Source organism: Leopardus geoffroyi, chromosome E1 (genome assembly GCF_018350155.1).
Source record: "Leopardus geoffroyi isolate Oge1 chromosome E1, O.geoffroyi_Oge1_pat1.0, whole genome shotgun sequence".
Classification (NCBI taxonomy): Eukaryota; Metazoa; Chordata; class Mammalia; order Carnivora; family Felidae; genus Leopardus; species Leopardus geoffroyi.
This window is the reverse complement of record NC_059330.1, coordinates 11,344,294-11,362,274: the sequence shown is the minus strand read 5'-3', so window position 1 is coordinate 11,362,274 and position 17,981 is coordinate 11,344,294. Positions and strand designations below refer to the sequence as shown.

At 47.3% G+C, this 17,981-nt stretch overlaps 1 protein-coding gene across 7 annotated transcripts in view; it reads right to left on the bottom strand.

The window, feature by feature from the left end:
- The window catches only part of TOM1L2 (target of myb1 like 2 membrane trafficking protein), a 122,755-nt gene that overhangs the window by 78,268 nt on the left and 26,506 nt on the right, over positions 1 to 17,981 (bottom strand). The gene's annotated exons all lie outside the window — the stretch shown is intronic.

The window sequence follows — 17,981 nt, the reverse complement described above, 5'->3', positions numbered from 1 at the left end:
GTAAAGGAATGCTAAATGAAAAACAGGCAGCATGAAATATTATGTGCATACTAATCACCAGAAGGTAAAATGCGTGCTCACATAATGAAAAGGGTCAAAAGAGAACACAGGAGGCTACCTCCTTCCTTTAACAACCTCCTGCCTCCGCTCCGTGAGGCCCCCAACACCCTGCACGCACACACGCACGCACGCACACACACACACACACACCGGCTGAATTAATTGCGTTCTTCTGGGACCCACAGCTCTGGCTTGTGGATTCTCTCCAGCCCCTATCACCATGCAATGGCTCTTCCTGGACCTGCTGCCCCCAGTGCTCCAGCAATTCTATCAGCACACAGTAGGTACTCAATAAATGCTTGTCCATCAGATTAGAACAGAAATAGCTGCTGTCTATGTCTTAGAGGTTTGGGTTTTGTTTTGTTCTGTTTTTTTCTGTAGAGCTGTTTACATCCACAGTAACCATTCAGGAAAGGCATTTCTCAGTGACTACCAGAGAACAAAGCTTCCCTTTCTGGTTCACAAAGTGCTTCTGCCGCCGTGGGAGAGCAAGGCAAAACAAAGTCAAGTGACTTCCGGGTCCGGAGCCTCCCTGGACCACAGAGAAAAGCCTCATTTTGTTTTGCGAGCTTGTCGTAAGTCTCAGTGCTATGGTTCCTAATCCCAAGTCTGGAGATATTCCCCAAGTACAGCTTGGAGAACAGGCCTTTCCTAAACCACCTGAAAGGGGAACGCTGTGTGGCTGCTCTCAGTGGCTGGAGCAGCGGTGAAGGGCAAGGGCAAGAGCGCAGCCGGGAGACATAAAGGCCGCCGGTGCACAGCAGCCCCAGGCTGGGAGGACAAGAACTGCCCATCGAGGCTGGAGATGGCACTTGAGTTTAAAGGGCTCTGCAGGCAGCTGCACAGCCGGCCCCAAGACCTTCCAGGGCGGCTCCCACCCAGTCTGGGTGTTTTCCAGCCTTCTGCTTAGAGCTGCTTCGAGCAGCAGGCTCTGGGGAAGTGGTTTCATACGGATATTCAAGAATGTTGGGAAGAAATCCATAGGTCATTTTTCATAGCCGTGGTTCGTAACTGTTTTTGGATAAAATGTTGAAGAATATATTCCCTTTGAGAATCGGGTAAGACCTTCCCAGAAAAGTGCACACACGTACACAATTCTGCACACACTTTCAACAGGTTCTTCAAGAACTCCTGACCCCGGTCAGAAACCACTCCTGCCCTAGAGGGTCTCAGGCGCTTTAGCCGCTACTGTTAATAAAACACTTGAAAAAAGGCTAACGGTTGGGGCGCCTGGGTGGCGCAGTCGGTTAAGCGTCCGACTTCAGCCAGGTCACGATCTCGCGGTCCGTGAGTTCGAGCCCCGCGTCGGGCTCTGGGCTGACGGCTCAGAGCCTGGAGCCTGCTTCCGATTCTGTGTCTCCCTCTCTCTCTGCCCCTCCCCCGTTCATGCTCTGTCTCTCTCTGTCCCAAAAGTAAATAAACGTTGAAAAAAATAAATACAATAAAAAAAATAAAATAAAATAAAAATAAAATAAAATAAAAAAGGCTAACGGCAACATGAATTTCCACTACAGCAAGGCAGCTATGATATGTGAGGTACTGGCATAAAGTGATGTGCAGCAGGTCTCTGGGGAGGGGCCTGTGGCTTCACAAAGACCACCAGGAATGACACAGAGAGCCCATGCCTGGGCTCCCAGAGGAAGGCAACGTATAGCTAAGACAATCTACCCTGGATCTTCAGACATGAGACCGCCAAGCCTGACATCCTCAGGGCCTGTGGACCCTGAGACGGTCTCTTTTCCTTGGACTGGCAAGCCGACACCCGACTCATCATGCAGTGTCAATTTACCGAGGGTTTCCTTAAATGCTCCAGAAAGTGGGGTGTAGAAAACTGCCGACACGCTGTAACTGTAATTCTTTCCCCTAATTAGAGCCAAAACATTGGGTCCCAGTGGTCCTGGGGAATGACCAAAGCAGAGACTGCTGTGACATGGAAGAAAAGGTGGTCTGGGCATGGGAAGGACAACTTCAACTTGGCAGGGGCAAGGGGGGGGGGGAGCTGCAGAGAGCCCCCACAGCAGACACACACACGTGGCAGGCCCCTCATGACAATCTGAGGCCTCTCTGGACCCCTGGGGTTCCCAGCGAGTGACTAATGCCATTCGCTGTCCCAAAGATACAATGCCCTTCCCAGCAGCCTCTTGCAAGCAGCCCATCAAGACGCCACAGAAGCTTTTGTCACTCACAGTCCTGTTGCAGCTCTTTGTTGCCCTATAACAGTGCAACAAGTCAGTCTAAGTTTCTTCTTACCTAGCATTAAAATATACTTAAAGAATATATCCTGCCTACTTCCAAAAGGAATTTCAGGTAGTTTTTAATAATAATTTATACCCAAGGCAAATAAAATAAAATAAAATAAAATAAAATAAAATAAAAGCAAGACTGGAAATCACATGAAACGAAAGATGAATTTTTTTTTTAATGTTTATTTTTGAGGGAGAGACAGAGCGTGAGCCAGGGAGGGGCAGAGAGAGAGGGAGACACAGAATCTAAAGCAGGCTCCAGGCTTTGAGCTGTCAGCACAGAGCCTAATGCAGGGCTCAAACTCATGAGCCATGAGATCATGACCTGAGCCGAAACCGGACGCTCAACCAACTGAGCCACCCAGGCGCCCCTGAAAGATGAAATTTTGACCAAGAACTGGAGAGATAAGACAGTAATTACAATTAAACAACAAATCAGGCCTGGGCTCCCTGGTAGCCTGGGCAAAAAGGGAAAGATATGGAGTTCCATAGTCTTTGCTTTCTGATTAATAAAGGCAGATTAGAAAACATTCCACTGAGGAAGATGGTGATTTTTTTTGGCTGACACTCAGTTCTAATATGAAATTACGGCAGCCATCCTTTACATTAAGGAATAATGAGTAGCATAATACAAATCGTCTTCAACGACAGTTTTACATAAAATACAAAATGTTCTTCCTATAACTTAGGCGTTGAGTACCCTTCAGAATCTGTCCCAGTTACTCTCCCAGCTTCATTTCCTTCTTCCTGTCCCTCCCATCCGCACGAGGAACTACATATTTCCATCAAACCAGACTTCTCATTCCGGGAACACACCTAGTATTCTCCTTACTTACCTTTACTCACCTTAAACTCTTTTTTTAACTACACTCTTTTTAAAGTTTATTTATTTAGAGAGAGATGGAGATCGTACATGCACGAGGAAGCGGCAGAGAGAGATAGAGACAGAATCTCAAGCAGGCTCTGTGATGACAGACTTGAGGCTTAAACCCATGAACTGTGAGATCATGATCTGAGCCGAGATCATGATCTGAGCCGAGATCAAGAATTAGCCGCTTAACCGACTGAGCCACCTGGGTGCCCCAAACTCTTTTTTTCTTTTTTTTTAAGTAGACTCCATGCCCAATGTGGGGTTTGAATCAAAAAAATGTGCTCTACTGACTGAGCCAGCCAGGTGCCCCCTCCCTAAACTCTTTCTCTCTCTTTTTTTTAAACTTTTCTTAATGTTTATTTATTTTTGAGAGAGAGAGTGTGTCTGTGAATGGGGGAGGGGCAGAGAGAGAGGGAAAGACAGAACCTGAAGCAGGCTCCAGGCTCTGAGCTGTCAGTGCAGAGTCTGATGTGGGGCTTGAACTCACCAACTATGAGATCACAACCTGAGCTGAAGTCAGAGGCTTACCTGACTGAGCCACCCAGGCGCCCCTAAACTAAACTCTTAAATTCCTGCCTCTTTGCAAAGATTTCTCCAGTTCTCCCAGCCAAAGAGGTCTCCTCTCACACCTCCCCAACCCTGCCACCACCTCAGGGCAGAGCACCACGGAGGTCACACAGGCACAGACAGGATGGGTAGGGTCCTAGGAGTCAGGCTGACCTGAGCTCAAATCTGATGCTGCTATTTATTGACTGTGAGCAAGCAGCTAACTCTCTCTGAGCCTCAGTTTCCACATCTATAGAACAAAAACCACAATACCTATACCTTGCAAAGCTTTGTAAGGACTGAATGGACACCTATAAAGGCCTGCACAGGACTGCAGCCCCCAGGAAAAGGGGGCGTGACAATGGCTGCTTACGTACAGACTTGGGTATCTGTCTTCTCTCCTGCACTACAGAAGGAGCTCCCTGAAGGTGACAGAGTGAAGTCCCTCCCCAAATGTCTTCCACACAGGAAGACCTTGATAACGGAGTGTTTTTTGGAAGCCTATTTGGAATTACGTCAGAGATCCTGACACGGGGTGGATTCAGACCCAGGTCCAAACACAAACCTCCTAACTCCCAGGCCACACTTTATCCACACAATGCTGCCAACCCCTTGAGGCTCTCAAGCACTCCGACTTCCTTTGCCCACAGTGAAAACCCTCTCCCCCATCAGAAAGTCATTCTTATCATACAGGTCTCCAAATACCCATGCAAATCACATTATTACAACCTGAAGTGGCCACCTTATCCAAAGATCCTATTTGAAGAGAGCTGGTGTGTATTTAATTGTTATGAATGTATAGCACTGACCAATGCCTTGATGAACTAGAGATAAAATCTATCAGCCCTTGATGGCTAATTTGGTATAACATGAATACTGTGAGTTCTAATAACTCACAGGAGACTACTCTAGCACTTACAAGCTATATGTCTTCCACACTCATAAAACAACCATAATTACCTTTCATGGGTGAGATGTTCTAGTAATTCCTAAGTGACTTAACCCTAGAAAGTCTATGGAAAAAGCTAATTCAAAGAATTTTTGTTTCCAAAGCAGAAGGCAAGATCAAGAACCTATGAGCCCATTTTTTAAACAAACATTCCAGAAACCATACATCCCTTCATTTCCTGGGGACATATATGTGGCAGTGACGCCATCCCTTGCCAACAGTGTAAAACTGTGTCAAAAACCGCTTTGAATTTGCTATTTTGGAAGTTCCTTTCAGAAGCAGTGTGGCTCTGTTGAGGGGTGAAAAGTGAGGCCTTCCCAGAGCAGGCAAGGGGGTGCACTTTGCAACCAGACAGACCTACATGTAAACCTCACTTGAAAAAAACTGGGATAAGCTATTTAACTTTCTTGGGCCTCAATGCTCTCATGTATAAAATGGGAATAATGGTATTAATGAATGCAGAAGTGACTCTCACATTTTACAGTGCATCAGAATCACTTGGAGAGTTTGCTAAAAATACAGATACGTGCGTTCCATCCCCAAAGATACTGTGTTAGTGTGTCTGATGGGGGGCCCAGAAATCTGTGGGGATTTAAATTATTTTTCATTTTTAATTACACAATATGTAAATACATTTCCCCCTTGTAAAATATTAAAACATTACCTTATCAGTTATGATTGCATTCAGCTGCAAGCAATTAAAAAAACTAACAGTCGCTTAAACAGATGGGGGGTTATTTTTCTCATGGAACAAGAAGAAATCTAGAAGCAGGCAGTACAGAGCTGGAGCTGCCCCTCGCGGATTACATGAAGGACCCAGGACCTTTCTGTGTTCTTGCTCTGCCATCCCTGGCCTGTGGCTTCCATGCTTATGACTGTAAGAGGCAGAAGGTGACACGGGGGCCGAAGGGCCGTGCCGTTTTATATACGAAGGAGCGCTCTCCCCAGGAGCTAAGAAAATGTCTTAGCTAGGCACACAGCCAGCCCAAACAACATCAAGGTTGTGTCAGTACAGGAGCGAGGCATGGGAGTTAGACAGCAAATGAGCAGTGCCTACTACAATTACGCTGAAGGTTCATGTCCCTTTGGCCCTCTCTTCCCAGTGCCCCTAGGGATCCTGGCCTTGTGGGCATCTGTACCAAGCTCCTGAGGAGATTCTGATGGCCACCGCGTGGCTGTTGGACCCCGCCACGCGTACGGTGCTCATGCAGAGGCTTAGGTCTGGCTTTCAAGTGCTCGGCCTGGTAGAGCCATCCCAGCGTCCAGCGAACACCCACCCATCCTCTCCTCCCCCACAACCCACCCAGAAAAACCTAATCTCACGCTGCAGCCACAGCTCAAGTTTGCTTTGCTCGGCATAGGACACTGGGGCGTGGTAAATCACTGGCTTGTTTTAAAAATCAAATCCATCCTTCAAAGCGTGATAATCTGTCACCTCTGGCAGTATTTAAAGAAGGTGACTTGCGTGCCCAGATCTGGCTGAAACCATGATACCCTGAGTGAGATGACAGCGTTGTCCCACAAGGGAACACAAGCCTAGGGAGGCTTGCTTGCCCTCTACTGACACTTAAAGCACTGGGTCAGGGGGAAAACATCTGATGGTGGGCAAGTACTCGTCACATATTAAGTGGGGGGAAAAAAACAAGATAAAAATGCTACATAGAGTTTTGTATTAAAAAGTGTACAGTTATGCAAAGCAAGAAAAGCCTGGAAATCTAATCCTAATTGGTAACAGCAGGGGACAACGTACTGGGGAGAGTAATTATGTTTTATTCCCTTCGGGTCTTTGGGGGAAGGGCTGGTAACTTTCCAAAAGTTTCTATGAAAAACATGCATGTCTTTTGTAACCAGATTTAGGATTTAAAAAAAAAAAATTGTGTCAACCTCTAACAGTCATCAGGAATCATAAAATAACTTTTGGAAGGCCTCTGGTGGGTCAGCTCATCTAACTCTATGCCATATCTATGCTATCTGGTCTTCGTGTAAAATTCAAAGGCAAATAAGAAGGACTTTAGCCAAAGCAAGGGCATGACCATGTGTACGTAGGGCACCGTGACACAGCCGCTGGCTACAATGGTAGCGTTTTAACAATCTGCCACCATTCTGATTTAACAGGGGAAAACACTCCAGAATGAAACACGGGCTCAAGGTCCCTGTGACTTCCTAATCGAGGAGCTGCAAAGAGAAATGCAGGGTCATTACTCAGCCACCGTGTGCGCTCAGCTATCCTGCACACAGCAATTAGGGTGGAACTGGAGGTGCCATGCACACCGCATACAAAGCCAGCCCCCATCTGGGAAGAACCGAAAGGCACAAGACCCCACAGCACGGCAAGCATCCAGCTAGTAAGAAAAGTTTTTCCAATCAGGGTATGCTCTTCGCAAACCCCTGCCTGCAATTTCCTCAGGAAGCCTGTGGCTATCAAACAAGCAAGCTAATAAATATATTAATAGGCACGATCTGCAAGGTGGATGCTGTTAACTTTGGGGAGGCAGCGGAACTGTGGGTCGAGTCTGGGGAGGTAAACTTCACACCTAAGGCTCTATTCTCTACTCACCTTTTCCATTCTAGCAATTGCTTATGGCCCGCTGGCAATAAACAGCCTTGGCTGGGTTCTTCTATAACAGAGCTGTTCCAATCACTAAGGATGCCCTGGTTTAAATTGAGTTTGCTGCAGAGGCTCAGTTAAGCCTCTGACTCTTGATTTCTGCTCACAATCTCAAGGATCATGAGATCGAGCCCCGTGTCGGGCTCTGTGCTGACAGCTCAGAGCCTAGAGCCTGTTTGAGATTCTGTCTCTCCCTCTCTCTCTCTCTCTGCCCCTCCCCTGCTCGTTCTCGGTCTCTCTCTCTCAAAAAATAAAACATAAACATTTTTTTAAAATAAATAGGTGCTTGCTGCACCTGGGCCTCTTTTTCCCAATCTGATGGTAGAAAAGTGACCTCTTTCTAGTCAACAGACCCTGAGCCTGCTGTACTGTGCTTTCCAAGGCCCCAGTCATGGTGCCTGCTTTGGGAGGCCTGGAGAGGACAGGGGATGGTGCACCTTGGAAGCTACAACTGTGGTCCCAGGGACCCAGGGCATGACCTCCCCTTGCTAGGTTTCCAAGGGCTCTGATGCAAAGCTGAATTATGTGTCTGGCCACAGCATCTTGAAGTGTGCAGGGATGGTGCCTATTTAATGTTCCAAGAGCCTTCAGGTCAGAAATAATGAAATATAGTTGGCAAATCAACATAAAAGTATCCAACCTCAGTAGGAATTAAAGAAATGGAAATTTAGATGAAATGTACTTTCTCCTGCCAATTTATCAAAACCTGAGAAGCCCCTCGTGTGCAGCAGTCCTAACCGGTCTCCCAGAATCCCTTTCTGCCCTGTCCTATCCATCCCTCTACATAGCAGCCAGAGTGACCTTTCTCGAGTTGCAAACTTCATCATGTCACTGGCCTGCTTAAAGCCCCTTTACGGTTTCCTGCTGCTGTTAGGGTACGGTTTACATTCCGTCACCAAGCCTTGCTGACTCTTGTCCTGCCTTCCTCTCTAGCCCATCTCACTGCACCTCCGTGTCCTCTGGCCTCAGCATCTCTAGGCCTGTGCTCATTAGCAGCTCTAGGGCATTTGCACATTCTATTCCCTCTGTCTGGATTTCTAGGACAGTCTCTCCACATGATCCCCATCCGCCTCCACCTTAGTTAATGTTCAACACCTTGAGAACATTGCCTAAAAACCCATCTTCGAGGAAGCCTTCCCCAACCCCATTCCACATACTTGTCCTTAGGTCCCCAACCCAGACCGGGTTAGGTTGGATCCCAATAAAGGCTGAGCACATAAAAAACAGGACCAATTTTTTGGAGTAAGAATCCTAAAAATCAGCATCCCCTTTGACATGGTAATTCTATTTAAAGGAATTTATTATAAGTAAATAATCTAGAGGCACCTAGTTGACCCAGTTGGTGGAGCATGCCTACTCTTGATCTCGGGGTTGTAAGTTCCAGCTCCACACTGGGCGTAGAGCTGACTTAAGCAAAAAGTAAATAAATAAAAAATGTTTTAAATTACAAAATTAAAAACTCATCCATGAAATGATAAAAAAAATATGTAGATCATCTAAAATGCAGACAAAGATTTAAGCCCTACCATATTTATTGTTGAGTTAATTATAACAGCCCAGGACAAAAGAAACAGAAACAATCTCAATGTCCAACATTTAGGTAATGAATGGTAAAATCAATGACAATACGTCCATATGATGGAACATTATGTAGTCATTTTAAAATGATACGTGTAAGCTGTGTTTTAATTAAAAATGCTTATTATATGTTAAGTGCAGGGAAAAACAGGGCACAAAATTGTATTTACAGTATAATCTCTGCAAAGAAAAATGCATTAACCATACAAGAAGGAAATATGCCAAATGTTTATAGTGACCTTTGGGTAGTAAGATAATGAACGTGTTTCTCTCCTTCTCTACATTTCTTCATGCTTTCAGATCCTTGGAGGAAAAAAAGGTGTAAGAAGCTAAATTCAACCTCTCCAATTCTCCCACCTTGCTCTAAAGTGGCCTTACACCACGCAAGGTCGGCTGGAGTGAACACACCTCTCATCCACTGCAGTGCTGACCTCCTAGGACTGTTCCGCTCAGGGTCTCCTGACCCACAGCATGTTTTGACAAATACCAGGGGAGCAGGAGGGCTGAGGCCATCAGTCCCTGCACCCCAAAGATAAAGGCCAGCAATCCCTGGCAGACTGTCCCAAGTTATCTGGTCACCTCTAAGCAGGCTGTTGAATATGACCTCTTCCTCCCACAGAAATGTCTCATTTATCGTCCCGGTCTTAGAACAGGCATTCTACTATAATCCTATCCAAGAAATACCAGAATTTTTACTTTTATCTTTGATAGGAGTCAACCAACAAGGAAATGGCAGCCTGTATGTCAAGATCCACCCCTGACGAATAGCTAGCCCATCCAATGCATGGCATCTGGTTCCATCGGGTTTGGAATTAGGGGAATTTCACAGGGGTGGATGGTGAGGGCCAAAGATCTTTAACAAGTAGGGGCTGGTGCACAACAACGGGATGGAACAAAGATTCCTTCCTGCTTTTCTGTGTCACCACCGTGGGAGGGCCTTTCCCAGTGATGGAGGAGCCCACAGCATGCAGGCTCTGCATCACCGGCTGGTGTCGCGGGCTCTCTGCTCGCTAGCAGCTTTCGAGGCTGACAAACTGCCCGGCAATGACACGCAGCCCACATGCTGCAGTGTCTTTTCCTGCGGGCTATAGGAACGGGAGAGCGCAGGGATGAATGGCACTAAATAATGCAGGGGTGAGCACCATTCACGCGGGAGCATAACAAAGGACATCTGAGAGAGCCGCAGGGTGGAGGGGGCATGTGAGAAGGTTAACACTTCACACCAGGCTCCAAATCATAGCCCGGAAGCTTAAGGCAGTTCCCACGTCAGTCCCCCTCATGTCTCACCCATCCACCTGCATCGGACACTGTCTGATAGAGAATTACGCTCCATTCCTGACACGACACTCACGGGAAGGTCTCCACCCTTACCCACACAAAGGCAGTGCCACATGCTTGGCACATCTGCTTTGAGGGGGCTCTCTCAAGAACACAGTGCCACCAAGAGCAGAGACCATCTCCGTATTACTCCCTCACCCTAGTCATCCACCTTCTACAGCAGCGTGGTACAATGGAGACCGCACCCAGGACTGGCAGGTGGAAACGAAAGGGAGGCAGATTTCAGATAAAATGAAGACAAGCCTTGCTGTTTCACTGGAGAAGAGGCCAACGGTGCTTACGCACTGCCTGTGAGACTAAGCTTTCCACCACTGGAAGTATACAAGTGTGGGCTGGCAGCTACCTGGCAGAACGCTCTAGAAGGGATGATTGCTTTGCCAGAGATGTTGCCCTTGGTAACCCACTGGGCTCCTTCCACCTTCGAGACCCTGGGTGCCGTTGATTTCACGGAAGGCCCAAAGCTGCCTTCTTCATTCACAACGTAATGTTGACAACAACCATACACCCAATTAGACGTTCCACACAATGAATGACTGCCAGGAGAGGCACTGGGGAAGAATAAAGGAGCCACTCACTCCTCCACTAGGGAATGGCAGGTGGACTGGCCTGGAGGAAGCCTGTGACACTCAAATCAACCAGGAGGCTGCAAATCTCTCCAGACTCCACTTCTACCCACATATACATGACTCATTCCAGAAGACAGAGGACTATAAAATACCACCAACCAAACTTACTGAGCTCTTACGATATCCTAGGGGTCTTACCTCGTTACTTTAGTTAATCCTTGTCATAATGCTAACCTGGAAACTTCTTAAAAAATGTTTATTCGCTTATTTGGGGGCAAGGGGCAGAGAGAGAGGGAGAGAGAGAATCCCAAGCAGGCTCTGTGCTACCAGCACAGAGCCCAACGCAGAGCCCAGTGCGGGGCTCGATCCCACGAACTGAGATCAGGACCTCAGCCCAAATCAGGAGTCAGACGCCTAACCGACCGGGCCCACCAGGCGCCCTTCATGTGGAAACTTTTTCTTCTCACCTGGGAGGTGAGGCTCAGAGAAGCCGAATGACTGCTCAGACACACACAGCAAGCAGCAGGACCTGGACCAGAATCCAGTTCTGTCCAACTTCAAAACCCAAGCACCAGTAAGTTTACCCACTAGTAAGTTATAACGTACCTACTCAGAAAACGGTAAAATTAAGAACCCTGATATGCAGACGATCTCTAAATAATTTGTTTTCACCCAACACACAGAAGTATCTTCCATTTGGGGGTGCCTGGCTGGCTCAGTCAGAAAAGCAAGCGACTTGATCTCGGGGTTGTGAGTTCGAGCCCAACGGTGGGTGTAGACATTACTTAAATAAATAAACTTAAAAAAAAAAAAAAAATCTTCCGTCTAAATTAAACCTTTCCCTGGGCATGCAAAGTGAGGCCAGCCCTCTCTGGTGTGACTTTTCCATCCTTAATACTGCCTTCCTTTTGGTGTTGAGACTGATACTGGGCAAAAAGTTGGCAGCTGGCATCTACAGCTGGAAGGAACCTTAAGCTGTAACCACCCACTGCCCCCAATCACACACTGCACTTCAGGCAGACCCCAGGTGAGCACCCAGGCTGCCGACACTTCCCCCCGCACCCCCCGTCCCCCCCCCCTCTTCCCGTCCTGCCACACACCAAGCATCCTCTGAACGACTGAGGGTGGGGCGTCCGAGTCAATGGGAGAATTTAATGCCTTTCACAAGGAGGGCCCTTCCTTCCTTCCTTCCTCTTTTTTAAGTTTATTTATTTATTTAAGTGATCTCTACACCCAACATGGGGCTCGAACTCACGACCCCGAGATCGAAAATCACATGCGCTTCCTACTGAGCCAGCCAGGCACTCCAGAGAGGGCCATTTCTTAATGACCGGCCAGTGAGCCAGGATGTTGGAAGAGGGGCAAGAATTCATTAATTAGCACTAATTCTTACTGAAGTCTTTTTTATGTCCAGCCCTGGGACAGGCATCATGAAGAACAGGCCCTCCAGGTAATTAAAATCCAGTTTGGAAACCATTCTCTAATCCCTAAAGAATCCATGGATCTAGGCACTGATCGACACTAGCTGCAAACATCACAAAGAGAAAAGACAACCAGACTTCAGGAGCCTCCCGAGAAAGAAATACAGCACCTCCAAAGCAGTCTCGTCGAAAAATTAAACCTGGATTTTATCAGACTGTAGACCCAATGTCCAGGTTACGTGAAATACAGAAAACAGGAACATGTGAACGTATTCAACGATACCATGGAGTTACAATCAGCAAACTCTACAGTGGGAAACTCTATAGGGTAAAGGACCTGGTTTCTTTAGCAAATAAACTGCAATGAAATAAATATGGAGGAGGAGCAAATTACACGAAAAGAGACAAAGGAGACATATCAACTAATTGTAATGTTGGACTTCTTAGATCCTATTCAAACGAACTTAAAAAAAAAAAAGACATTATGAGACAACTAGAAATTTGAATACTAACTGAACATGAAATATTCAGGAATAACTGGTGATTTCTGAGCACAATAATGGTATTGTGGTTGTTTTTAAAAAGAGTTCATTTCCTTTTAGAGATACACACTGAAATACACGGCTGAACTATACAGCTGAACTAATATGATTTGAGGGATATACTTCAAGATAATACGGACGAGGGGCGCCTGGATGGCTCAAAGGAGCGTGCAACTCTTGATCTCGGGGTCATGAATTCAAGCCCCACATGGGGTATAAAAATTACCCAAATAAATAAAACTTTCAAAATAATAATAACATGGACCGGGACATGAAACAGATAGGCATACTGACAAAATCTAATAGGCTATGAGTTGAAAACTGTTGGAGTTGTTTAAAGGGTAAGTGGAGGTTCATTATACTATTCTATTTTTGTATGTGTTTGAAATTTTCTGGAACACAAAGCTTAAAAAGTAAGCCCAGAGATGAAGGTAAGATCGATACACTCAGTATTCGCAGAGAAAAGTTAAAGCAAAAACTACAGGGCCTAGATCACACATTGCATGGACATTAAGATGAGGGAGACATTTAGACTCAACAGGTATTTATGCAGTGCCTATCATGTAGTAGGCTCTGCATCAGGAAGTTTCCACCAGCCGTGTGATCTCTGCACCTCAACTTCCTCATCTACAAAATGGGGGACGTTAAGAATTCTGCTTCATCCTGTTGTTACTAAGAGGAGAGGAGCTTAAACACATCAAACACTCAGAACAGTACCTGGCCCACAGCAAAGGTACTCAGTAAATGGTAGCTTCATGTAACGCTATGCAATAAATACTATTAGACCCATTTTATGGCTGAGGAAATGGGGGCTCAGAAAAGTAAGGTAACTTGTCCAGAAGGTCATGCTGCTAATAAGAGGTAAGAGCCTGGATTTCAGAAGCAGAGCTAGGTCTAGGCTGGGCTCCCTTGAGCATGCCAAGGGCAGGAAAGGGCCCCGTGACTGCTGGAGAACACAAGGAATGAAAATGTCAAGGGAAAAAATGAGCTCTTCGAACAAAGAGTAGGAATAAGGTTAAGGCTGAAAGAAGGAAGGAAGAAAAACACTCAAGACCCTCAGAAATGCCACTCTGATGAAGTTCAGGGCAAATTCTTCTTCTAATTAAAGACTGGTCTCCACAGCTGTCATTGGGGTGACCTCACTAATTCAAATAAATAGCCACGGGGCTTCAGAGGGAACAATTTTAACTCTGCTTTCCATAATAAGGATTCTGGATTACAGCCCAAGCTTTAGCTAGTTAAGTGTGTGGGTCAGTCTCATAAATTGTTTTCTTGGCTGAATCCCAAGAAAGCCGGGCTGTCATTCCAGCAATGAGGTGATGGGTTTTGCATCCCTACCCAAAAGGAGGGAGGCTTCTCCACTCCTTATACCGCTGGGACTCTCAACCTGCCCCTAAAATCTGTTCGAGTGCTGGGAAAATACACTGTTGAAGACGGCTGTCCAGACAGGTCACCCCAGAAACACCCCCCAACCCCAGGAGAAGACCATCTCTCCACTAAACAGGGGGACAAAGGTCATCTCAGTAGCCGAGCCTTCTCTGTTTGCTGACCGCCACATCTCCTACCACGGCAGGCCGAGCACCTTGGGGAAGAGCTCCGGGCCCCTGGAGTTTCTGTTCCGACCGGGCAGTTCTGCTGTTCACATGCTTGAGGGGGCACCGCTGACAAGCATTTTCCAGAGGCCTCTGTGCTGGTGCAGGAAGAGGGCTGGTTGTGGTCCGAACATGCCATTCAAGTCCTCGCTCTGCCCCGGTGGCCACAGACAACTCACTTACCTGCTTGGCTTCCTTGTTTATGAAGCTGGATAACAGAGAACCTCACCGCACCATGAAAATGCCAACACGTGTGGAATGCTAGACAAAATGTTGACCACTGGTATGACGCGCACTCCCATCAGGCCAGAACCAGACCAGATCTTTCAGAACAGGATTCTGAGCCAGTGCTTCCTCCCGGAGAGCAACTCTCCAGTCCTTCCCTCTGGGTCTCGAACCTGTCTGCCCCCGGGGCAATGTGGAACAATGGGCCCAGTCAGGCGGTGAGTTGGTCAGGTCTGGGTTTGATTTCCGGCTCCGCCACATTATCTTCATTTTCCATTCCTAGCAATTTTACAGTTGAAATGGATAAATAAGCCTTGTCCGCTCCTCACTATCTTGGCCGATGGGAAAACAAAAATCCACAGATAACCTACGAACCTCATTTTGCCGTAGAGTTTCAGCCTCTTTTCACTGAAACTTGGCACAAAAGGGCTGATGTGAACATTTTATTTGAATTTTCTTCCTCATCTTGCTCTCGTGATTTCTCTCCAGTGCAGGTGCTGACGAACGCTAACAAGCTCCTAAAATGAGCAGCAGGAAAAAGGCAGGAGACACGGACAAAGGAGCGTAGGTCTGCAACACGGATCCTCAGCTTGCACAGAACGAGGACTGGCCAAGGTAAGGACCACGTGACCTTGGTCTGCCTGACCCGAGCTCAGCATGTTCTTTTTCACGAGGCCGCATAGCAGGTTTCAACAAGGAGGCACAGTGAAAGTGGGGGTTTCGGGGACAGCCAGACCTGGGCACAAACTCCTGGCTCTGCAATTTATGTGCCCCAAGACCTCAGGCAAGTTATATCGTCTTGGTTTTAAGCCTCCGTCATTTCATTTGTAAAATGGGGCAGAGTAACTAAAACTTCGCAGGACTGCTGGGACAATCAGGACTAATATCTATATTTAAAGGCTGTTTAAAATAAGAACTACTAAAAAAATAAATTAAAAGAATAACAACTACTGTGTATTAATGCTTCTTATGTGCTGACACGTAGTCTCATTTAAACCTTAAAACTACCCTAGGAAGTAGCGATCACTGCCTCCCAAGTTTAAAGATGAGGACACGGAGGCTCAGACTAAGTAACGTGCCCCGAAGACACAGGAGGTGAATGTTGGGGCTGAGAAAAGGGCCCTGGGACTGTCTTCCCCCATGGTTGTGCTCTTAGTGCCACCACGGTGCCTGGCACCCAGCAGGTTGTAAACAAAAGATGGCTGTGGAATAGATCCTGGTGAAGGCCTTCACACACCTTACTCACACTAGCCCTGGATGAGGAAACTGTCGTTTCCATTGTACAGGCAAGAAGGCTAGGGCTCAGACAGCTTAGAATCCCCAGTGCAACAAAAAGCCCTTTCCTTTAGAGACACAGACTTCAGTGCTTACGGATAAAACTATACGAGGTCAGGATTCTGAAAATGATGAGGCGGGGGAGGTGGCGAGATTAAACAAGATCGGATGGGCCAGATGTTGAGAACCTTTGAAGCTGAAGTCATGGGCACCTACACAGGAGTTCATTACACTGTTATCCCTGTTCTCGTTTATGTTTGAAATTACCCACAACAAAAAGTGCAAACAAAAAGAAAAATCACTTCACCTCCTAGAGGATGTGTAAGGCAGAAGTGGATCTCAAGCTGAGGTGTGTCTGTCCCCAAATTTCGAGTCCCCTCCAATCCACTGTGATCATCGCTTTAAAGTATTCCTCCTGCCCTCCGGTACCATAGAGTCCAGCCCCGCGAGGGGACAGGCATCACTCGAGAGCCCAAGTGCTGCTATTCTGAATCAAGGAGTTCTGAGAGGCAGGGAGTCTCTACTGAGGGTCAAATGGTGCCAGCCCATGCTGTTGTGGGGGTGCAGAGGAAGGGGAGCCTTCCTTCCTGGAGAGTCCAGAAAAGGCTTCAGAAAGGAAGCTGGACCAGGGTGTGGAGAGGATCTAGATGATCTGAAGGGGAAGGCAGGAATAAAAATGGGGGGGGGGGGGGGGGAGGGTGCGCCTGGGTGGCTCAGTCAGTTAAGCCTCCGACTTCGGTTCAGGTCATGATCTCATGGTTCATGATATCGAGACCCACACTGGGCTCTCTGCTGTCAGCGCAGAGCCCACTTCAGATGCTCTGTCCACCCCCACTTCTCTCCAAACTAAAAAAGAAAGAAAGAAAGAAAGAAAGAAAGAAAGAAAGAAAGAAAGAAAGAAAGGAAGGAAGGAAGGAAGGAAGGAAGGAAGGAAGGAAGGAAGGAAGGAAGGAAGGAAGGAAGGAAGGAAGGAAGGAAGAAAGAAAAAGAAAGAAAAAAAGAAAGAGGGGGAAGGAGCAGTGAGTCAAACAAAAAGGGGGCTCAGGCCACCTCCTTGGCTCTCTTCCTGAGGTCCCTCGCTGGCCTCACTTCCACAGTCTCCCCTCCTACAGCCCACCCTCCACACTACCCCAGGGCAATCTCCCCCATACAAAAATCTGATCACATGCTCCCCCTGCACATTAAAAACCTCCCTGAGCTCCCCCATTAACTCCAGATAATGTCTGCTCTGTTCAACCTCTCAGGGTGACTGTCACTCACCAGCCCTCACAGTGCCACCTCCCCCCTTGCCAGGTCCCCATGCAGGCAACAGAGCCTGTGGTCTGGCTGCGCCCCCCAACAGTGCCTTTCTCTAATGTCCCCTCTTTCTAGCGTGCCCCACCTCCTCCTTAAAAGCTCCTGCAGGGGACCGGCTCAGATGTCACCTCTTCACTCTGCTCCAGCACAGCCCTGTTGTCAGGACACCCCCATGCTGCACTGGTTTGTGGGACTGCCTCTTGATGAGAACATGGGCTCTAGGGCAGGGAGAGAACACCTCTCTCATTGCTCCCCATCAATACAGCAGGTGATCGATACAAGATGGCTATTATCACCATTAGTGTCTTGAACACTGTGGCTCCCGGGCAGGCAGGCAGAGGCTATGCCAGCCATCACAGTGCCTGGCATGAAGGGGCTTCCAGAAGGGGCTTCCAGAACAGTGACCGGACAGGGGAAGACGGCAGGACCCTGAGCAGAGGGCCCCTTCCTGACCTTGGCTGAAACAGTCTTGCTGTGATACCCTTCATGTGTCTGTACAGCCCGCAGCTGCAGGAGGCTTATTTAGTGCCTAAAAATGCCGTTAACAGTTTCCTTCCAAAGGTTCCAGACAAACAGAAAATGATAACGACAGCTTGACACTCCCCTTACCTCCATGGCTGCAAACCTAAAGAATATTTATGATCCGTGAGCTCAGAGACTTCATGTCTTAGAAGCAAAGAAAGGTCACAAGATGAACTGACGCAGACCATCTGCTCCTGGGTGGGGACAGCGATCCCCGTATTCAGTTATTCCCCCCAACGTACCAGGCACCTGCTTTTCTTGCGAAAATCTGGGAGCCAACACAACGATTTTTATTTAACTTGGAATAAAACCGACGTCTCCTACAAGGAGGGGTAAAAAGCTGAACACA